The sequence below is a fragment of the Prosopis cineraria genome, unplaced genomic scaffold (assembly GCF_029017545.1).
Source record: "Prosopis cineraria cultivar Desert tree isolate PC_DT_omini unplaced genomic scaffold, ASM2901754v1 PC2065, whole genome shotgun sequence".
NCBI lineage: Eukaryota > Viridiplantae > Streptophyta > Magnoliopsida > Fabales > Fabaceae > Prosopis > Prosopis cineraria.
In genome coordinates, this window is record NW_026557390.1 from 15,618 (window position 1) to 23,357 (window position 7,740).

At 36.5% G+C, this 7,740-nt stretch overlaps 1 pseudogene; it reads left to right on the forward strand.

The window, feature by feature from the left end:
• Positions 1 to 1,662: 1,662 nt before the first annotated feature.
• Positions 1,663 to 6,046, forward strand: LOC129301357 (kinesin-like protein KIN-7I; annotated as a pseudogene).
• The last annotated feature ends 1,694 nt before the right edge of the window (positions 6,047 to 7,740 follow it).

Sequence of the window (7,740 nt, forward strand, 5' to 3'; positions counted from 1 at the left end):
TAGAGGAAGGACGATTGACGTAATTACATTGCTTGATGGCTGTAGTGAATAGTGATTCGTCGCCAGTTGGCTGTAATTAAGGAGGACTTCGATGTTGTCCCCTCACGTTTGTATGTATAAACTTCCGAGATGAACTTAGTTCAGGAATTTGTGATGGTGGTGGTGGTGGTAGTTCAGGAATTTGTGGTGGTGGTGGTGGTGACGCAATGATATCACATGCTTTCTGATTAATTATTCCGAGGTTTCAGAGGATCTTAAATCTCTAGGTGGAGTTACAAAGTATATATACATTGATGACTTTTCTCATCGATTCTTCCGATACAGAAGGAATTAATCCCTGGCCACTTTCATCCTCTTATTAGAAATTAATTCAGCAGGAAATTAAAGAAACCTGGTGAAGCAGAGAATGAGTGTTAGGGTTATTTCTGTTTTGGATGAGGAATAGGAGCAGCATTGCCTCCCGGAGAAACAGGATTAGGGCTCCAATTGCCATAGTCTTCCAAATCATGATAACAATCCTCACTCCTCTCTGCCTCCATCGTCTGAAAATTTAAATCCGGCGCCTCTGCTAGTGCTGGTGGTGACGAAATCCGTGCTGACTTTGAATATAATGATATCAGCATCGACGTAATCGCCAACACCATGCTCAACTTTTTCAGAAATGAGCTCATGGTTTTGGTTAATGTATGTGATCATAACTCTGTGCCTTGTGTTTCCTAGAAATTATGGAGATCATGCTGCTTTAAGCAAGTTAATTCAGACCTGAAATTCGTTCATTTAATTGAGAAATAATAGTAAAAAAAAAAAAAGTGGGGAAAGATATTAAGAGAATACAGGAGGAGGAGGTGGGAGGAAGAAGCAAATCGGAGAAATTGTCGTTGCCTGCGTCTCCATCATGTATCAAATTACCCAAACACTATTTTTTTAGCTTTGTCATCTCAACCGTTTATCTAAACCGCGACTTATAATTATGCAGCACATGAAAGCTGCAGTAATTTAATTGAAGACGTATTTCAAACTATACCATCTGAATCGTACGTATACCATGTTTCTTTCATGTGTTGATAAGCCGACACACTATTTGGATGATGCACTGATTGACAATTTAATATAGTTTATTTATCCTAATTCCCTTTTTTGATAGCTTATTTATCCTAATTCTGATGTTACGAAACATTGAAAAAACTTTGATTTGATGAAAGGGAGAAAATATACTCTAATCTATTAAAAAATATAAAATATTTTTAATTAAATTAATTTCACCCTAATAAAATAATTATTTATTTTTAAATTAATTTTATTTTTTTATAATTATTCTTATTTAATAAGACGTTTTATTTTAAAATAAATATAAATATTTTATTTAACAGTATACTTAAAAAAAGATAATGATTATATTTTAAAAAATTAAATTTTTTTTATATTTTTAAATATTTAATATTTTATATTTTTTAATGAGGAATAATATAAAAGCTTTTACCCCATTTCATTGCTCCATTACCCATTACCTGTACAAAGATTGAAGACCATTGCCACAAATCATGCGATCCACGTCCAAAAATGGGATGAAATGAAAGGAAACTACATCAATGGTTGGCAAAGGTCATAAATCATAATGGTACTATTTATTTTTACGTCATCTAAAAAAAAAATGCTCTTTTTCATTCAACGAAATAACTTCCAGAATGCGCGCGGTGATTGCGTGAATATTAGTGATAGCGAGAGTGGGGGTCAAAATTGTGGATTCAGCCTTGATTTCTGTTATACCTCACATGGAATGGGAGGGAAGGACCCAAGGCTTCGCCATTGAACAGAGGCATAGCCCTTCCTTCAGCTTCTCTCTCTTTCTCTGGCGCGATAGGGAGAGAGAACGGCTTCTTGGGCTGTTCATAGCTGTATGCGAGCATGTCTATGTACCTGCATTGTACCTCTTTGAATTAGTAATGCTCGCTCATGTTTGATCGTTCGTTTTCTTCGGGAGCTGCCTTTGGCCTGTACCGATTGAATGACGACAAAATGATTTGATCAATGGGTGATATTTCCCGTAGGGATACAGACGGTGCGATTGAACAGGAATAATCGTTGAATCCGGAGTCCTCGTCTCCGTGTCTTGCATTATTAAAATTTGTCCGGTTGGGGGGAATTAATGAGGGAAACACCTCGATCAAATGGCCATGAAGAGAGAATTTTTGTTTCGGTTAGAGTAAGGCCTTTGAACGAGAAAGAAAAAGCCAGGAACGATGTATCAGAGTGGGAATGCATTTCTCCCAATTCCATCCAATGCAAGAACACCTTTTCAGAATCCTCCTCCTCAATGGATACCTACACGTTTGGTAAAGCTCCAATTTAGCTGGATGATGAAGGCCATTCTGTAATTTTTGTATTTGATAAATTGGGGACACTCTCAATTATGACCTAGCATTTCACATATATATGTTCCATCTTGTGATTTTCAAGATCAAGCATGACGTCTCTATTAATTGCAGCAATCCTTAATCCCATGTTCAACATTTTCTTCCTTTCTCAAGCCCCTTTTTAATAATCATTTTTTTTTTTGGAACACAGACAATGTGTTTCGGGATGGTTGCTCCACACAGCATGTATATGAGGCAGGGGTCAAGGCAGTTGCTCTTTCGGTGCTTGGTGGTATCAATTGTGAGTTAAAAAAAAAAAAATGTCGCTTTGTGCTTCCTGATTATTTCTATTATTGTTTATGCTTTAAACATCTTTGCCTCATTGATGAAACCCATCTTCAGCTAGTGTTTTCGCATATGGGCAAACCAGCAGTGGAAAGACATATACCATGACTGGAATTACTGAACTTGCAGTGAGAGATATATACGACTATATAGAGACGGTATAAAACAATTTTATTGCTCTTCGCTTGCAATGAAATAGATGATGTTCTTTAATAGCATCCAAAAGATGACTTGTCATTTCTCAGCATCAAGACAGAGAATTTGTTCTGAGGTTTTCTGCCATGGAGATCTATAATGAAAATGTCAGAGACCTTCAAAGTGCAGATAATAACCCCCTTAGACTTCTAGATGATCCAAGGGTAAATTTATGCCATGTTTTCCCTATTTGTCCAATTGTTGGCTTTCATTCTATTGAATGATCATTGATATTCGCACCCTAAACAGAGAGGGACAATCGTTGAGAAACTTAAAGAGGAGCTTTTGACAGGGAGGAGCCATTTGCAGCAACTCCTGTCTATATGTGCTGGTATTGGTGTTTACTTAGTGCTACTCCTGTATCGCTTTTGATACATTCTGGTGAATTTTTTTTAAGTGTTAGCTATCTGTATTATTATGGCAGCTCAAAGGACAACAAAAGAGACTTCCGTGAATGAAACTAGCTCCAGATCTCATCAAATTCTTCGATTGGTGTGAACTCCATCACGAAGTTACTTTCATTAATTGAGACAAGTTTTCCCGAAATTTTCACAAAAAATTTAAATTCCTGCAGACGATTGAAAGTTCTCCTAGTCATTGTGCAGGCACTAGCAGGTCTGGCATTCTCGTAGCTAGTGTGGTATGATCTTTGACTCTTTTATCCTACAGCGGTATGATAATTGTCTTGTAAAGGAACGAAAGAGTTCATTTTTTTCTGCAGTATTTTGTTGATCTTGCTGGAAGTGAGCGAGCTTCTCAAGCACTAACAAAAGGTACAAGACTGAGAGAAGGTGGCCATATAAATCGCAGTTTACTAACCCTTGGAACAGTGATCCGGAAACTAAGGTAGGAATTCTCAAGCCTTTTTCTTTCTTAAGGGTACTTGCCCTCCAGTTGCAGGATATTCAAATGAATTATTGAAGCTCTTGATCTGAAAGTTCTACTTGAGGGAAGGTGAAACAGTTTAAATAGATAAAGAAAATATGAAATGTCGGAATTTCTTAAGTAGCTATTATTACCTCTCTCCTGGTCACGAGGCATCCTTGTTGCCCGGCCATGATATTACTTATTATACAAACGACAAATTAAATTTGGCCAAATCATAGATTGGCATAAATCTTCATCAATCTTCAAGGTGATCAATCTTTAGATGATTTTTTTTTTTTTTTTGAGTAAATGCTCTTCATCTGAAGAGTGCAATGACCTGTGTTTTAGGAATTTTGACTGACTGTCCTAGAGGTTATGCCCTATGTAAGCTAGTAAGAAACTCAAAAAAGTTAGCAGTAGTAATTTAAGTCGTACATGACCTGTATTTTAGGAATTTTGACTGACTGTCCTAGAGGTTAAGAAAGTCACTAATGAAAAAAAAGATGCGGTTTGGAATGGAAGCATGTACAGCTTTTTTGTTATTAGCTCTTGTTTGGGTTTCCAGATATAGCTCATTGTTATAACGAGTGTTTGGATTCATATTTTGTCTGCATTTTTACCCTTTATTGCCATGCAAGATTATTCTTCTTACCCCTTGTCTATCTCTACCATGTTAGTACATTGATTACAACGTCTGTATGAATTGCAACTACTCAATGCAGCAAGGAAAGAAAACGGACATATACCTTATAGAGACTCCAAGCTAACTCGCATCTTACAAAACTCTTTAGGAGGCAATGCCAGAACAGCCATCATTTGCACCATTAGTCCAACACGCAACCATGTTGAGCAATCTAAAAATACCCTGTTTTTGCTGGTTGTGCAAAACAAGTTGCTACTAATGCTCAAGTCAATGTCATGATGTCAGACAAGATTTTGGTAAAGCATCTGCAAAAGGAATTGGCTAGAATGGAGAATGAGTTAAGGAGCCTTGCTCCAAACACTGTGATGCTTAAGGAGAAAGAACTTCAGATTGAACAGGTGAGTTTTGATTAATAAAATGGATCCTCTTGGTGCCAAATCCATATTGGTACTGGCAAAATGTTTTCATAAGTTATTTACTTAGAAAATTACTCTGCTATTTTGAATCAGATTTAAAAACAAAAAAGAAATTCACTTTCACTTTTAATGAATTTATGACTTATGAGCTACCAAAAAGGTAGTCATCTCCTCTCCTTTTTCCTAAAACCTTCCCCTATTACGCGAGTGATTAAGACTATTTTTTTCTTTTCTTTTCTTTTTTGTTTTCAATTGTGCCAATAGATATTACTTGCTACATCCATCTGGACTATCTTTTAACATCAATGAACACACTAAAATTTATTTTCCATTCTTCGAATGTGAAATAAGGCTTTAAGGAGGAAAATGAGCCTAAATATCTTATTAGTTATGATCTCTTTATTCTGTTTTAACTTGAAACTAAAATTCTCACCCAAAAAAAAAAAACCTTGGAAGTCAAGTCAAGTTTTCCTTCTAAATAACTTAATGCGGCACTTAATCATAGCCCATCAAAATAAATATGTTAGATCTAAGTGAAAATTTGGTGGTCAGTACTTTTTTTCAAAGCTTATTATAGAGTCAGATTTTTCTTTGATTTGTTGTCAACGGGAAACTAATAAAATGACTGGTTTTTTATGGTATTTTATATTAGCCGTCGTTTGTCATTTTTCCTGACGCGAAAATGTGCAGATGAATGAAGTGATAAAAGAATTGACTCGGGAACGTGATACTTTCCAATCTCATGTTGAAAATTTGCTTCAGTCGGTAGGGAAAGATCAGCTTCTGAGTGTATATAGAGATATGGCCTCAGAATGCTCAGGTTTTACAAATAATCTTCATCCTGATACGGATCCAAGAACAGGCAACGCGTCTGAGGTTTCCAATGAACCAAGACGTATTGAAACACTGTTGAATAAGCACCTTGCTCAACAGCCTGAGAATCCTGAAGACAATTTTCTTTTGGATGGACATACTCCTGAGTTTATTGGGCCTGATCCATGTAAGGGTTGGGAAGAGATAGCTGGCAGAGTTAATCCTGAATATGGAGATAACTGTAGGGAAGTTCATTGCACTGAAGGCCACGAAGTAGATGTTAATTTGTTCGTTGCTGCTTTAGAAGATATTGGAGGAAAATCACCCATGAGACTTGTCAAGAATGGTGATGCCAAATCATCAAAAGAGGATAATGAGTTGATTCACGAACTATAGACAATAACCAAGATGTTCTTCAGCAAAAAATTGAGGACCTTCAAAGAACCATTGAACGTCTTGGAGACTTCGCAGAGAAATTCAACAGGTCTTCTGAATTATATATTCCCCATCAAGTAGTTTCCAACTCACTAGAAGCAATAGTTGCAGGTCAGTTGTGGCTGCTACATGTCATCTCAAGTTTGACCAGGTGGATCAGGAAATAACTCCACATTCTCAGCCTGGTAAGTTGGAGTTTGAAGAGATGTTATCTCCTCAGCTTGATCAGCCAGACCATATAGTCATGTCACCTTCTAAGTTCAATAAGCCAGATAAGGAACCTGTATCACCTCCCCAGTTTGATGATAAGTCACAGTTTAAAACTTTGTTACTTCCTCAGTTCAAAAAGCCAGAAGCGGAAACAGTTACATCACTAGCTAAGGTTGAGAAAGAAAACCCTACGAGTTCACCATTACTTTCATGACAAACTTCTGAACGGAAATTTCAAGCCAAAAAATGGAAATCATCGAAAGAACATCTTCAAACTCACCAAATGGTTGCTTTAGATGAAGTGGATCTGTTATGGACTCTGATGTGGAAGATACTGCTAGTGTCCTCAATTTTGTCGTGAAAATAAATGGAAGGTCGAAGACAGCACGACTGAAGGACTTTGATGATCTTATGGTGAGTTGGAAAACTTTGTTGCGCATATACTCAGATTGCCAGATGCTTTCTCTGTCCTTTTGGTACTCTCTATTAAATGTTATTTTAGTTAATTGCTAGCAACAAGATAATTAGTCAAATGACTTCTGAATTGCATATACGTGAATCTTGTTATGATTAAACTAATTATGTAGTTAGATATGAGTGCTAAGAAATCGTAGGTTGCGACGTCTCAATCATACATATATTCATCAGTTGCTAAAGGTTCTACAAAGTCCGTGTATGTTCAACAGGGTAGGGGCAGTATGTAGATCTTTTATAGACTTGTAACAATGATAATTATCATTATGCATGAATGCGTGCTTGTATCCTAAAGATAATGGATCTGTGAAATATTAGTTCTGTTACCTTTATTTAATTATCCTCATATATGAACTAGTAACTGTTCTTACTTGCATGTGCTTTTCATTCGTGTGTTGTAATCACTCATTTCATCGGATAGATTCTATAAATATTTCACACATTCAAAAGCTAATTATTTGGATGTTACACTTCACCGAAAATAAATAATCCTTAATTGTATTTGGATAGAAAAGGTAAACAATCAATAATAGGCAGATAATCTTATTTTTATCCAGTTTAATTCTCTGTCCATTAAGGAAATGTTTTACGTTTTATGCTCTCAGATCCTTCCAAAAGCATTTGTCATTGAAGGTATTATAGCATTGATTCGAACCTCACTGTGTTAGGTTCAATCCACGACACATGGCTTCAATAATGAAATGGGCAAAGCTAGACTTGCCAACTTCCAAGGAGTACCGGGAGTTTCGTTGCCTTCTAAATTTGAGAGGCAGCAGAGAGACATGGTCGAACTTTGGGATGCTTGCAATGTACCGCTGGTTCATAGATCCTATTATTTCTTCTTATCGTAGGTGAATTATGGGATCCTATGTACTTGGACATTGAGCTCAGACCGTTTGTCCTTCCTAAAGGAGAAATTTTCTACTGGAGCCCCTATGATAGAAGACAGTCAGAATCTCACGCCTGATTTGAGGTATAACTTCAATTC